The 15,055-nt window shown below is 41.4% G+C and overlaps 1 pseudogene; it reads left to right on the forward strand.

Annotated features, from left to right (window-relative positions):
• The first annotated feature begins 884 nt into the window (after positions 1-884).
• Positions 885-1,169, forward strand: LOC101956541 (large ribosomal subunit protein eL39 pseudogene; annotated as a pseudogene).
• The last annotated feature ends 13,886 nt before the right edge of the window (positions 1,170-15,055 follow it).

Consider the following 15,055-nt stretch of genomic DNA (forward strand, 5'->3'; position numbering starts at 1 on the left):
ACACACACACACACACACACACACACACAGATGGCCTGAGAATGAAGCTGAGATGAGAAGAGAAGCACCAAATCCTGATCCGTGAGGGCTTGGTTCAAGGTTGGCAAGAGCCACCCAGGGACTGATGGGTTGGAGTGGGGAATAAGTTCCACTTTTGACATAAGCTGGTTTGAGATGAGTTGTTGGGTTTGTGTGTGTGTGTGTGTGTGTGTGTGTGTTGTTTTGTTGTTGTTGTTGTTGTTATTCTTTTTATCATCTAAAAATGCAAATATGATGAACTCTGGAATCACAATAACTGAGTTTAAATTGTGGCTCCATCATCTATTAGCTATGAGGACTTGAGCAGTTTACTGAAGATCTCTGTGCCTCAGTTTCCTCATCGGAAAAATTAGATAATAATAGCACTGACTCCACAGCACTGTTGTGAGGTTTACAGAAATACCTCACACACAGAAAATTCTCCTTGGGCTGGGCGCGGTGGCACATGCCTATAATTCAAGCAACTCGGGAGGCTGAGGCAGGAGGATCGAGAGTTCATAGCCAGCTTCAGCAGATTAGAAAGACACTTAGCAACTCAGCAAGACCTAGTCACTAAATAAAATGTAAAAAAGGACTGGGGATGTTGCTCAGTGGCTAAGCACCCTAGATTCAATCCCCTGTACAAAAATAAAATAAAATTTTCTTTCTTATTAGCTATTGTATTGTTGTCATCAACATGACTTTTAGCATTAATATATAATAATGGCAATTATTATTGCTATTTCTACCTCATAGGTTTATATGATTTGGGGGAATACAGCCAATGAGCTTCAGTGAGATTAAGAATTGTACAGGGCTCTTCGCCTTTTTTCGGCCATTGTGGTTCGAGCACCGAATTCGGTCCCTCACCATGTCTTCTCACAAGACTTTCAGGATCGAGCGATTTTTGGCCAAGAAAAAAAGCAAAATCATCCCATTCCCCAGTGGATTCGAATGAAAACTGGTAATAAAATCAGGTTCAATTCCAAGAGGAGACATTGGAGGAGAACCAAGCTGGGTCTATAAGGAATGACGTGAAATGGCGCACATATTTATCAAAGCTGTGATCATTTTGTCACATCCACCTGAAAATGTCTGCCCTATCTGGATAGTGTCACAGAAGCTGAAGTACTGGTTTGGGTTGGTTTGCTAATAAATATGTGAAACATAAAAAAAAAAAAAAAAGAATTGTACAGGATAGAGTAGGATGTTTAATTTTCCCAGAAGGAGGAAATCTTGAATTCTACTTCATCCAACCTAAGGTCCAATCAGGCTTATTGTCTTTTTTGATCTATTGATCAGATTTGCTGAGCAAGGTCATGCATAGATGTATTTAGGATATACCTTAATAAAAGACAGAACTTTGTTAGGATCTCAATAATACCTATATGGATGCAATCAAAAACTGTGGTTAGCATATTTGGCTAACCAACTAAACCAAGCCTCAACTGAAAAGGTAAAATTTAAGTATGCTGTGGAGGAATAGAGGACATTAATCTTGAAGACACCTGGGAGAACAGTATCCTGGTGACAGGGACCAGCCAGTGCAAAGCCCCTGTCAGGCATTTTGGAGGAAGAGCTGGATCAGAGAGAGCAAGGGTGGGGGGGGGGGGACATCAGGATATGAAAGCAGCGAGGTCAAGGGGACCTTGCTACTTGGGGGATCTACCACAGGGCAAAGACATCCATTTTTACTCTGCTTGAGACAGGCATGCAAAGCACGGGTTTTGACAAAGGAGGGACACTGACTTTTGTTTTTAAAGATCCCTTCAGTCCCTGTTGAAAGCAGCAAGAATAGAAGCAGGAAAATAAAGTGAGGAAACTGTTGCCACATCCATGTGAGAGAGAATGCGTCTCTCAGCACGCTACCTTTATTCTTCAAGACAAGCTTTCTACTGATAAATTTAGGAGCCACATCTGCTGGTTGCTTCTACACAGCTTAACCCGAAGGCAAAGTCCTTCTTCCCTTTCATTCAAATTTTAAAAACAAGTAAGTATGGTCCAGAGAAAGGCTCACCACACTCCAGACCCACACTGTACACCTCCCTCCCACAGGCCTTGCACATCATCGGGGCTCATTGAATGGAAGATGAACAAGTTGCACGTAAGCACACAGATGTCTATTTGATGAATTTTGTGGGATGGATTGTAGTACCTCATTTCATCCTTTTGCTTTTTCTATTATCTATCTATCTATCTATCTATCTATCTAGGCACCAGGTATTGAGCCCAGAGGCACTTAACCACTGAGCCACATCCCTAGCCCTTCTTTATATTTTATTTAGAGACAGGGTTTCACTGAGTTGCTTAGGGTCTCACTAAGTTGCTGAGGGTGGCTTTGAACCCGCGATTCTCCTCTCTCAGCCTCCTGAGATTACACTAGGATTACAGGCGTGCGCCACCTCACACAGCTGCCTCTTCTACTTTATGACCAGTGACCATATGAGCAAAGTAACTAAATGAATTTCACAGGAGTGGCCAGTAGCTGCAAGGAAAGCACATGGTCATACCCAGAGAATTGAGTTCCCAGTCTCATTACCATCATCTTCTCCTGGACTTCTACTTTCCTAGAGAATCAGAAGATATGTATTGCTTGAATCTTAGGCAATATATTTGCAATCAAAGGCAATGTTATATCACTGAAAGGAAGAAGTCATATTTCAATTATTTTATCAACATTTTTGCCCCCAAAATCCCAGTAACTCAAGAGGCTGAGGCAGGAGAACCACAAGTTCAAAGCCAGCCTCAGCAACTTAGCAAGAACTTTGAGGACATTAAGCAACTTAACAAGACCTGTCTCTAAATAAAATTTTAAAAGGAGACCAGCCCCAGCCCAATGCTCGGAGGAGGCAGAGCAGACTGACCCCAGTCCAATGCACAGAGGAGGAAACTAACCATGCTGTAGCCTCCCTTTTACCAACACGTGGCTGTTCTGGCCCACTTACATCTAGAAATATCAGCCAGGACCAGGAAGACCATCACCAAGGTCCCTGCAAGCCTGGTTACACCAGAGGCAGGTATTGGTAATCTGAAGGAACATTACAAGATTACAAGGTAGAAACTGTAGGACCTCAGATCTGCACCACTAGAGAGTGAAAAACAACATGAAAAAACAAGGGAAGAAAATGCTCCAAACAAAACAAGATGCTACAATAATAGAATCCATGGACAACACAGTAGATGAAATGTCAGAGAAGGAGTTCAGAACATACATTATTAGAATGATTCTGCAGCACAGAATAATATAAGAGAGCAATCATAGGCAGCAATTGATCACTCCAACAAAGAGATTAGAGAGCAACTACAGGTAGCAAAAGTTTATTTCAAGTAACAGAGACTCTGAAAAAAAATAGAAATCCTTGAAATGAAGGAAATAATAAACCAAATTTTTAAAAAATTCAATAGAAAGCATCACCAACAGACTAAATCATTAGTTACTTTGCACATATGGTCACTGGTTATAAAGTAGAAGAGGCAGCTGTGTGAGGTTTTGCTCGCCTATAATCCCAGTGACTCCGGAGGTTGAGACAGGAGAATCATGGGTTCAAAGCCAGCCTCAGCAACGAGGTCACCAACAATTTCTAGAGGCATATAATCTGCCCAAACTGAATCAGGAGAATATAAACAATTTATTTTTTTTATTTTTTTTCTAGAGAGAGAGAGAGAATTTTAATATTTATTTTTAAGTTTTCGGCAGACACAACATCTTTGTATGTGGTGCTGAGGTTCGAACCCGGGCCACACGCATGCCAGGCGAGCGCGCTACCCCTTGAGCCACATCCCCAGCCCGGATATAAACAATTTAAACAGATCAATTTCAAGCAAGGAAATAAAAGACACCATCAAAAGCTTACCAACCAGGGCTGGGGCTGGGGCTCAGTGGTAGTGCACTTGCCTGGCATGAGTGATGCACTGGGTTTGATTCTCAGTACCACATGTAAATAAATAAAATAAAGGCCTATCAACAACTAAAAACAATATTTAAAAAAAAAAAAAAGCTCACCAACCAAGAAAAGCACAGGATCTATAAGACCTTCAAAGAAGAATTAATATCAATACTTCTCAAATTATTTCATGAAATAGAAGAGAAGGGAACCCTACCAAACTCATTCTATGAGGATAGTATCACCTTGATTCCAAAGACAAAGACACATTAAGGAAAGAAAACTTCAGGGCTGGGGATGTGGCTCAAGTGGTAGCGTGCTCACCTGGCATGCGTGCGGCCCGGGTTCGAACCTCAGCACCACATACAAAGATGTTGTGTCCGCCGAAAACCAAAAAATAAATATTGAAAAATTCTCTCTTTAAAAAAAAATTCTCATTAAAAAAAATATCCCTGGTGAACATGGATGCAAAACAAAACAAAACAAAAACATATTAAAAAGATAGTGCACCACGATCAAATGGGGTTCATCCCAGGTATGCAAGGTTGGTCCAACATATGGAAATCAATAAACATAATTCATTACATCAATAGATTTAAAGACAAGAATCATATCATTCTCTCAATAGATGCTGAGAACGCAACTGACAAAATACAACAACTCTTCATGTTCAAAACATTAGAAAAACTAGGGATAATAGGAACTCACCTCAACATTGTAAAAGCTATCTATGCTAAGCCCAAGGCCAACATCTGAATGGAGAAAAATTGATACCATTCCCTCTAAAAACTGGAACAAGACAGGGATATCCTCTTTCACCACTTCTATTCAACATAATTCTTGAAACTCTAGCTAAAGCAATCAGATGAAGGAAATTAAAAGAAGATGCATAGGAAAAGAAGAACTCAAACTATCACTATTTGCTGATGACATGATTCTATATTTAGAAGATCCAAAATATTCCACCAGAAAACTTCTAGAACTCAAAATTAATTCAGTAAAGTAGCAGGATATAAAATCAATACCCATTTCTAACTTCTTTTTTTTTTAAGAGAAAGAGAGAGAGATAGAGAAAATTTTAATATTTATTTTTTTTAGTTATCGGTGGACACAACATCTTTTGTTTGTATGTAATGCTGAGGATCGAACCCTGGCCACACGCATGCCAGGCAAGTGTGCTACCGCTTGAGCCACATCCTCAGCCCCAATACCCATTTCTATACATAAGCAATTAATCCACTGCAAGAGAAATTAGAAATATCAACCCATTCACAATAGCCTTTAAAAAATAAAATAAAATGATTGGGAATCAATCTAACAAAAAATGTGAAAGACCTATACAATGAAAACTACTAAAAAAAAGAAACTGAAGAAGACTTCAGAAGATGGAAAGATCTCCCATGCTCTCGGATAGGCAGAATTAATATAGTCAAAATGGCCATACTACCAAAACTTTAATATAGATTTAATGCAATTCCTATAAAAATCCCAATTACTTTCTTCATAGAACTAGAAAAAGCAATCATGAAATTTATTTGGAAAAATAAGAGATCCAGAATAGCCAAGGAAGTCATTAGCAAGAAGAGTGAAACAGGAGACATCACAATACCAAACCTTAAACTACATTACAGAACAATAGTAACAAAAATGGCAGGGTATTGGTACCAAAATAGACATGTAGATCAATGGACACAACAGAAGACACAGAGACAAACCCACAACAATCTGGCTATCTCAGACAAAGGCACCAAAAACATACATTGGAGAACAGGCAGCCTGTTCAACAAATGGTGCTGAGAAAACTGGAAATCCATATGTAGCAGAATAAAATTGAACATCTATCTCTCACCCTGCACAAAAATCAACTCAAAGTGGATCAAAGACTTAGGCACTAGACCAGAGACCCTGCGCCTAATAGAAGAAAAAGTAGGCCCAAATTTTCACCATATTGGCTTAGGCCCCGACTTCCTGAACAAGACTCCTAAAGCACAAGAAGTAAAATCAAGAATCAATAAATGGAATGAATTCAAACTAAAAAGCTTCTTCTCAGCAAAGGAGACAATCAAGAATGTGATGAGAGAGCCTATAGAATGGGAAAAAATCTTTACCACTCACACCTCAGACAGAGCACTAATCTCCAGCATATATAAAGAATTCAAAAAACTGAACACCAGGGGGTGGGATTGTGGCTCAGTGGTAGAGCGCTCCCCTAGCACGGGCGGGACCCGGGTTCGATTCTCAGCACACATAAAAATAATGGCATTGTGTTGTGTCCATCTACACCTAAAAAATAAATACTTAAAAAAAAAACTGAACACCAAAAAAAACAAATAACCCAATCAATAAATGGGCTAAGGATCTGAACACACACACTTTACAGAAGAAGAAATATAATCGATGAACAAACATGAAAAAATGTTCATAATCTCTAAAATTAGAGAAATGCAAATCAAAACTACTCTAAGATTTCGGGCTGGGGATATAGCTCAGTTGGTAGAGTGCTTACCTCACGTGCACAAGGCCCTGGGTTCAATCCCCAGCACCATCACCTCGCCCCCCCTCCCCACACACACACACATAGGATAAAACCATTCTAATATTTCATCTTACTCTAGTCAGAATGGCAATTATTAAGAATACAAGGGCACAAGGGCTGGGATTGTAGCTCAGTGGTAAAGAGCTTGCCTGACATGCATAAGGCACAGGGTTGAATACTCAGTATCACATAAAAATAAATATTGTGTCCATCTACAACTAAAAAAAAATACAAGAAACAATAACTGTTGGCAAGGATATAGGGGAAAAGGATATGGGGGAAAAGGTACTGAAAATTGATGCAACCACTATGGAAGGCAGTATGGAGAGTCCTCAGAAAACTTGGAATGGAACCACCATTTGACCCAGCTATCCCACTCCTCAGTTTATACCCAAAGGACTTAAAATCGGCATACTTTACAATGACGCAACCACATCAATGTTTATACCAGCTCAATTTACAATAGCTAAATTATGGAATCAACCCACTTGCCTTTCAATGTGGAATGGATAAATAAAATGTGGTACATATATACAATGGAGTATTACTTAGCCTTAAAGAAGAATGAAACTATGACATTTGCAGGTAAATAGATGGAACTAGAGAATATCATGTTAAGTGAAATAACTAATCCCAAAAAACCAAAAGCCAAATGTTTTCTCTGACTAATCTTGAGTGGGGCTTTGGTATAGGGAAGAAAGAAGGAACTTTGTTTTGTATGTGGAGGGGAGACAGGGGAAGGGTGGGGTTGTGAAGATGGGAAGGATGGTAGAAATAGGGAGACATTATTACCTTATATATATGTATGATTACACTACTGAAGTAATTCTGAACCATGTACAGCCAGAGGAATGAGAAGTTGTGCTCCTTTTGTGTGCTATGTCAAAATGCATTCTACTGTAAAATAAATTAATTAATTAATAATATATAAAAAGGGCTGGGGATGTGGCTCAGCCACCCCTAGGTTCAATCCCAGGATCAAAAAAAAAGGGGGGGCTGGGGATGTGGCTCAAGCGGTAGTGCGCTCGCCTGGCATGCGTGCGGCCCGGGTTCGATCCTCAGCACCGCATACCAACAAAGATGTTGTGTCCGCCGAGAACTAAAAAATAAATATTAAAAATTCTCTCTCCCTCGCTCTTCTCTCTCTCCTCTCTCACTCTCTCTTTAAAAAATAAATAAATAAATAAATTTAGACTTGTTTTAAAGTCATTAGAATTATTAGCTCCTGCATAAGAAAGGTAGATTTATAAAATCCTCCTGCCTCTATTCTTTACCTCAAGTCTGCCCTTCTAAACCTTAATTAGAAAATGCCCCGTGTGAACACATCAGAACCAAGAACTCGAGTTGACCCAAACTCTGAACAAAAAATTAGAAAGGATCATACTCATTTGGGAAATGCAGTACCAAACCGAAACAAAACATTTTTTTCTTCATTATAGATTCATCCAAAAATATTTCTATGAAAATTAATAAAAACCTGAACTCATCTGAACTAGAATTGAACCAATGTTTTCTAAAATAACTGAACAAAACATTAAAATATTGGGGCTGGAGATGTGGCTCAAGCGGTAGCGCGCTCGCCTGGCATGCGTGCAGCCCGGGTTCGATCCTCAGCACCACATACCAACAAAGATGTTGTGTCCGCCGAGAACTAAAAAGAATAAATATTAAAAAATTCTCTCTCTATCTCTCTCTCTCTCCTCTCTCACTCTCTCTTTAAAAAAAAAAAAAACATTAAAATATTATCTGAACAAACCAATGCTCTTTTCTATATGCATCTCTTCTGATAAATATTTTTAAATGTCTCCATATTTTTGCTCTGGTTACTATACATATCAAAATTGCAGAAAACATAACATTGCAATTCATTATTAACTCTTAAATTCTGACAGATACTGCTAATTGCCTATTAAATAACTATTTCATCCTATTTCTTTAAAAAAAAAACAACTCAGATTTGATTAAGAAAACAATGTATCCAACTTTACTTATCTAACATCCCTTGGAACCAAGTTTGATGACATGTCTAAATTTCCAAGTATGAAATTTAAGTAAAAGTGAGGAAGAACTTCCAGGAAACATTTTTTTGCCATGGGCTCGTTCGATACTCTTCCATCTTGGAATTCAGACCTGTGGCTACAGCTACAGTATCATAAGATAAATTTAAGGATGGAAGCCATGAACCAAGGGTGGCAAAACAGAAACCCAGGCGGTGAGAACATGGTTGATATCCTAAATGTCCTTCCCAGCTCCAAACTCCTTTCACATGAGATGAATAGACTTTTATTGTGTGGGAGCCATTATTTGGGGGGCTTTCTATTATATATAGCCACATGTTTCCAAACTGATTTTTTTTTAAAGTTTCATACTAACATTGTAGAAAACAACTCCCTGCCTGTAATCCCAGCTGTTCACAAGGCTAAGGCAGGAGGATCACAAGGTGGAGGCCAACCTGAGCAATTTAGGGAGGGCTAGTCTCAAAATTAAAAAAAAAATTAAAAAGGACTGGGGGTATAGCTCAGTGGTTCAATCCCCAGGAGAAAGAAAGAAAGATAGAAAGAAAGAGGTGGGAAGGAAGGAAGGAAGGAAGAAAGGAAGGAAGGAAGGGAGGGAGGAAGGAAGGAAGGAGAGAGCGAGCCAGGAAGGAGGGAAAGAAGGAAAAAGGAGAGAATGTCCACTTTTTACTTATACATTGTATCATACATATATATATACACACATTTTACTTTTTTATATTATGTTAATTTTTATATTAACAATATGAATGTGTTTTTTAGTTGAAAAGCTAATTTGATAATTTATTTGGAAATGCAAAAGACCTAGAATAGCCTATTTAAGAGAAATAAATATGAAAATCTGGTTTGGTGCAGTAGTGCATACCTATAATCCCAGTAATTTGGGAGTCCAAGACAGGAGAACTGCAAGTTCAAGACCAGCCTGTCTCAAAAGTAAATAATTAAAGAAATAAAAGGTGCTGGGGATATTGCTCTGTGCAAGAGACCCTGGATTCAATCCTCAGTGCCCCCACCACCAACACATACACACACACACACACACACACACACACACACACACTCACACACACACACACACACACACACATCCATATATTTAATGTTGGGACTCAACCCTTTTGCCATGCTTGCCTCCCAGAACCCTGGAAGACTCTTCTGTGGGCAATCTTACTGGACCAAGAGGAAATACTTAAACTTTTTTTTTTTTTTTTTTTTTTTTTTTTTTGTACAGGGGATTGCACCTAAGGTACTTAACCACTGAGTCACATTCCCAGCCCTTTTTCCTTTTTATTTTTTATTTTGAGACAAGGTCTCACTAAGTTGCTCAGGGTTTCTCTAAATTGCTGAGAGTAGCCTCAAATCCTGCCTCAGCCTCCCAAGACACTGGGATTACAGGTATGCACCTCCAAACCCCAGGAAATACTCAAACATTCTGCTGGAGGGTTAGCATAGCCAGATAACTCTGTGGTGAAGACTGCAGTCAACAAGCCCCACTTATGAAGCCAGAACTTCTAATTGGCATTTATTATTATTATGATGATGATGATGATGATGATGATGATGATGATTTGGTACCAGCGATTGAACTCAGGAGCACTCGATCACTGAGCCGCATCCCCAGCCCTATTTTGAATTTTATTTAGAGACAGGGTCTCACTGAGTTTCATAGCACTTCATCTTTGCTGAGGCTGGCTTTCAACTCGCAATCCTCCTGCCTCAGCCTCCCAAGCCGCTGGGATTACAGGCAGGGGCTACTGCACCCAGCTCTAACTGGTCTTTTAACTACTCCCCTGTTTAATTTTGAGCAGACACTCAAAATTAGTATTAAAGTATTCTGAGAACATGGAAGAATAAGAAACATGCTCATACGGAGGCAGGGAGCATTGCTGAAAAGGTCAGATATCATATCCTTTAGAGAGGAGTGCTTAGAAAAGATGCCCCAAACAGGAAAACCAACTCTGCATATCCATTCAGATCTGTCAAGATAAATATTAAAGAACCAACTGAAAGAATTGAAAGTGATTGCCTCCTAGAGGTTTCCCAACCTTTGCCCTGTTGACATTGGAGGACATACTTCTTCACTCTAGGGCGCTGGTCTGTGCTCAGAGATGTTCAGCAGCATCTCCAGCCTCCACCCAGTAGAGGCCAGTAGAACCCCAACCCACAGCTGTGACAACCAAAAATGTCTTCAGATCTTGCCAAAAGTCCCCTGGGAGGTGAGGGGAACAAAACTGCTCCACATCTTAAGGAGAGGAAACAGGATGGAGAGAAAGGTTCAAGGACATTAGCAAGATACATCAGCCAAACTGAGAATGTGGGACCTTCTATAGGACAAATGACCTAGTTTCTTCAACAAGCATATGGGGAAAATATGGGAGGAGGGAGTACTCGTTTTAAAAGGCTTCTTAAAAATATATATATATACAGGGCTGGGGTTGTGGCTCAGTGGTAGAGTGCTCACCTAGCATGGACAGGACCTGGGTTCGATACCAGCACCACATAAAAATAAAGGCATTGTGTTGTGTCCATCTACACCTAAAACATAAATATTTTTTTAAAAATTACTCCAGGAATAAGTTTTAAAAAATCAACAAATAATAGTTAGGCCTGGTGGCTGGCACATGCCTGTAGTCCCAGTGCCTAGGGAGGCTGAGAGAAGGGTCACAAGTTTGGGGCCAGCCTCAGCAACTTAGTGAGACCATGTCTCAAAAGAAAAATCAACAAATGTAATGTATGGACCTTGTTTGGATCCTGACTTAAACCAATCACAAAAGACATTTTCCTTTCCTTTTTTTTTTTTCTTTTTCTTTTTTTAAACCACCCTTTTGCACACACGGTTGCAAAAGACATTTTGACACAATAGGAGAAAACCAGGTATGAACTGGGTATTAGGACTCTAAGAACTATCATCAATTTTACGTGTGTGATAATGGTACTATGGTGACATTATTTTTTAAAGCTTTCTGTTAGAAATACATCTACCTAGTCGGGGATAAAGTAGTATGAAATCTATCTGGTTGCAGAGGGATAAATATTAAAACAGCAATGATTGTTGGAATTGATGGATGGGACCAACCAAGGCCATGCACTATGGTCTTCTCTATATTATTGTGCATGTTTGAAATTTTCCATAATAAAAACTTTAAGTCAAAAAATTAAATGTAAGAAATTAACAAATCAGAGCTTAATGAGGAACCCAGGGACTTCCAGAATTTGTGGCTGTGATCCTGGGTCCTCCACATTCTGGGTCCTGGGTCCTCTTGTCATTTTGTTGCCGCTGTTGACCGGTGACGAGTCCTTGCTTCCCCCAATGTTGAAGAATAACACCAGAGAGCACGCCGAGGCAAGGTCAGAGTAGAAATTAGAAATTTATTAAAGGACGGCAGAAAAGACTTCTCCCGGAGGAAGAAGGGGACCCAAGAGGTGGAATCGCGGTTGTCTCCCCTTTTTATAGTTTTGGTGATGGAATGTAGGAGAAGGGTTTGGGACACAGGTGGGCCAAACAAGTAATCTGGGCAGGAAGGACTTCATTATCACTTCTTTGGGATGGGCTATCTCCAAATCTGTTGGGGGCTGTTTCCTGGGTTCCATTGACATTTCTTTGGGGTGGACTTTGGCCTAGGGCCTTTCCGGCACTTCATTAACATTCCATGAGTTGTCCTGCTTCCCAGAATCATTATCAGCATGGCCTCCATTTTAGATTTCACTTGATATGATACTAGACCCGATTTACCTAACTACACTGACTACCTAACTTTAAATCTGGCTTCAATTTTAAGCCAAAAAGTGATCCCTCTGAACCATCAGAAGAAAGATCTTGAATTAACAGATTTCCTGATGAGGGTTTCAATGACTCTATGACATCATCTGCAAAGTCCCCAGCAGTCAGTGCCATGGTGCACACCTAGAATCCCCAGGGACTCCAGAGGCTGAGGCAGGAGGATCTTGAGTTCAAAGCCAGCCTCAGCAACTTAGGGAGGCCCTAGCTTACTCTGCAAGACCCTGTCTCTAAATAAAATATTTAAAAAAAAAAAAAGGACTGGGGATGTGGCTCGGTGGTTAAGCACCCCTGGGTCAATCCTTGGTACAAAAAAAAAAAAAAAAAAAGTCACCAGTCACCAGGACCTGGAGTTTCAAAAGCCTTGGATTTGTGGTGGAGATCTGGTGGTAAATTCTGGCCGAGATAAAATCGTGCCCCTCCTTGGCCCCTCAACTAGTTTAGGAGTCACAAGATCAACTGCTCCAGACATTCTGAATTAGGAAGCCAGTGTCTGCAGAATAAGGCTTGCGTCAAACCCCTCTTTAAGCGGCTGTGGCTTTGAGTAACTTGTCAGGAAAGTGTGAATTACAAGTCAGTATTACAAAAGTGTTTCTTTTCAGCCTTCCCAAAAACAGCCAGAAGGAGGGAAGTTCTGCATAATAAAGCAGCCGGGCATCTGAGGCAAAAGTTTGCTGGTCCTAATCCTCTCCCTCCCGCCTAAGTCCCTTTCCTGGGAAACCAGCCTCCCACAGGTTCAGGAGGAAGAGCAGCAGGAAGGGGGCAGGTGCACAGGGACAGAGGAGGGGACATCACACCTAGGCGAGGGTGCAGAGCGTGACACTGAGCCAGTGAAGTCCTAGGTTCCCACACCCCTGCTGAGTCCTGGGGGGTGGGGGAGTGGAGATCTTGGTGGGGCTGCCAAGTGCCACAAAGTAACCCTTATTACAGAGAGCACTCTGGAATGTGCCCCTGTCCCCCACCAACATCCAAAAGGTCTCTGCCCTTACTTTGGAGGATGCAGAAAACTTGCTTTGCCGCCCTAGGTAGATCATCACCCAGGGTGAAGGGAAGAGGAAACTCCCCTTCACTCCCACCCCTGGGCCCTACTAAGACCTCAGGTTCGCTCCCTCAGCCCATAGCAAAGGATGGTCTGGCCATGAGGGTGGCCTTCCACAGAGGCCAGCCTGCCCAAGTCACTGGCTCTCTTCTTTAAGGTACTGTCACAAGCCTTCATAGCTGTGGGAAGTGCGCAGGACTTCCAGGAGAGGCCGAGAAAATAAGTGGCTTAAAAGGACCCTTCGAAATCACAGGAGATACAAGACGCTCCCCACCCCCAACTGATGATTCTAGAATGGACTTCTTTACAATATTCCAGGCCTAGTGTCAGAACCCAAGGAATATGGCCTGGACCCTGGGGATTTGGGGCTTTAGGCCTGCTCCCTGTAAGGGTCCGGCGGAGCGTCGGAGAAAGAGACCACACAAGAGACTGGCTCCATCTAATTGGCAAAAGGGGATTTATTGGGGATCCATTCCAGCGCGCTGGGGCCCCGTGCTCACTCAAGAAGGGAGAACAGTCCGGAGCCCAGAGTAGAGGTCAAGCAGAGCTTAAGTACACTTTTTGGAGAGGGCGGTGGGCTTTGCATACATCAGAACAAATCATCATGAGGCGCGGGGAAATTGAACAACAACTCTGAGACATGATTAGCACATTCATTGGCGGGAACAGGTGGGGGGGTGATTGGTCCTTCCTAAGCGGGGTACACATTCAAACTGATTGGTTCGGGCCCTGTGACAAACTGCACAGGGCCCTAGGCTAAATGGCCAGTAGGGCGTTGTTTTAACTATCTCAGGAATCTGGGTGTAACAGAGGAATTTAATAATACCTAATTTTTACATTCAAGCTTTCCAGCTTAGAAACTTTACCCTTTCACCCCTGGGTTCTCCCACTCCTACCTATCCAGTCCTCCCAGACTTCTTTTGTTACCAAATGACAGTCCTCTCCCTGAAAAAAAAAAAAAAAAAAAGTGTGTGGAAAAGGCAGCTCCAAATAGTGGGTCCCCCTACCTGAGAGGAGTAGAGGATGGAGCAGCCCCAGGAGTGTGCATTCCAAAAATCCTGTTCACCTGAGTCATCAACTGAAGCAATTCAGAGGCTAGAGGCCAGAGGCCGGGGCCAAAGAGGACCCTGGAGGGTGGAGAGTTTCAGGGAGTCTGCACTAACTAGGTAGATGGGGTCAATTCTGGAGGTAAAATTCACATGTCTGAGGTGACCAGAACAGACTGGGGCTGGGGGTGTAACTCAGTGGTAGAACACGTGCTTGGCATGTGCAAGGTCCTGTGTTCGGTCCCCAGCATCCCCCACCACCAAGTGTTTAATTACACATACAACTAGTTTATGAATCAATTCCCCTGAGAAAATATGTATACCATTTCAGATTAAGCTATTATATTGATTCGGGTGTATTTCATTGTGACCGAATGCCTGGCTAACCATGGTTTAAGTAATAAAGGCATTTAAGTATCTCCGGTAACAAAAAGTTTGGAGAATAGTTTCTGCTTTGAAACAGAAACTGTCTTTGAAACTTTGAAACAGATCTGTCTCTGCAATACTCCAGGCCCTGCCTTCGTGGTCACAATGGGGTCGTCATATCTCCAAGCATCATATTTGCAAACATCACCATCCCAAGGCATAAAGGAAAGGGAGAGGCAGAACTCTTCATCAATGTATTGGGAAGAACATTTTGTTAGGAGAACAAAAATGTACTTCCCCATAGTCACCAGCAGGCTGAGTCACATGCCTACTCCTAGACCAATCGCAAGCAAAGAGGAGCTACATAAGCACA

The sequence above is a fragment of the Ictidomys tridecemlineatus genome, chromosome 12, assembly GCF_052094955.1.
Source record: "Ictidomys tridecemlineatus isolate mIctTri1 chromosome 12, mIctTri1.hap1, whole genome shotgun sequence".
Classification (NCBI taxonomy): domain Eukaryota; kingdom Metazoa; phylum Chordata; class Mammalia; order Rodentia; family Sciuridae; genus Ictidomys; species Ictidomys tridecemlineatus.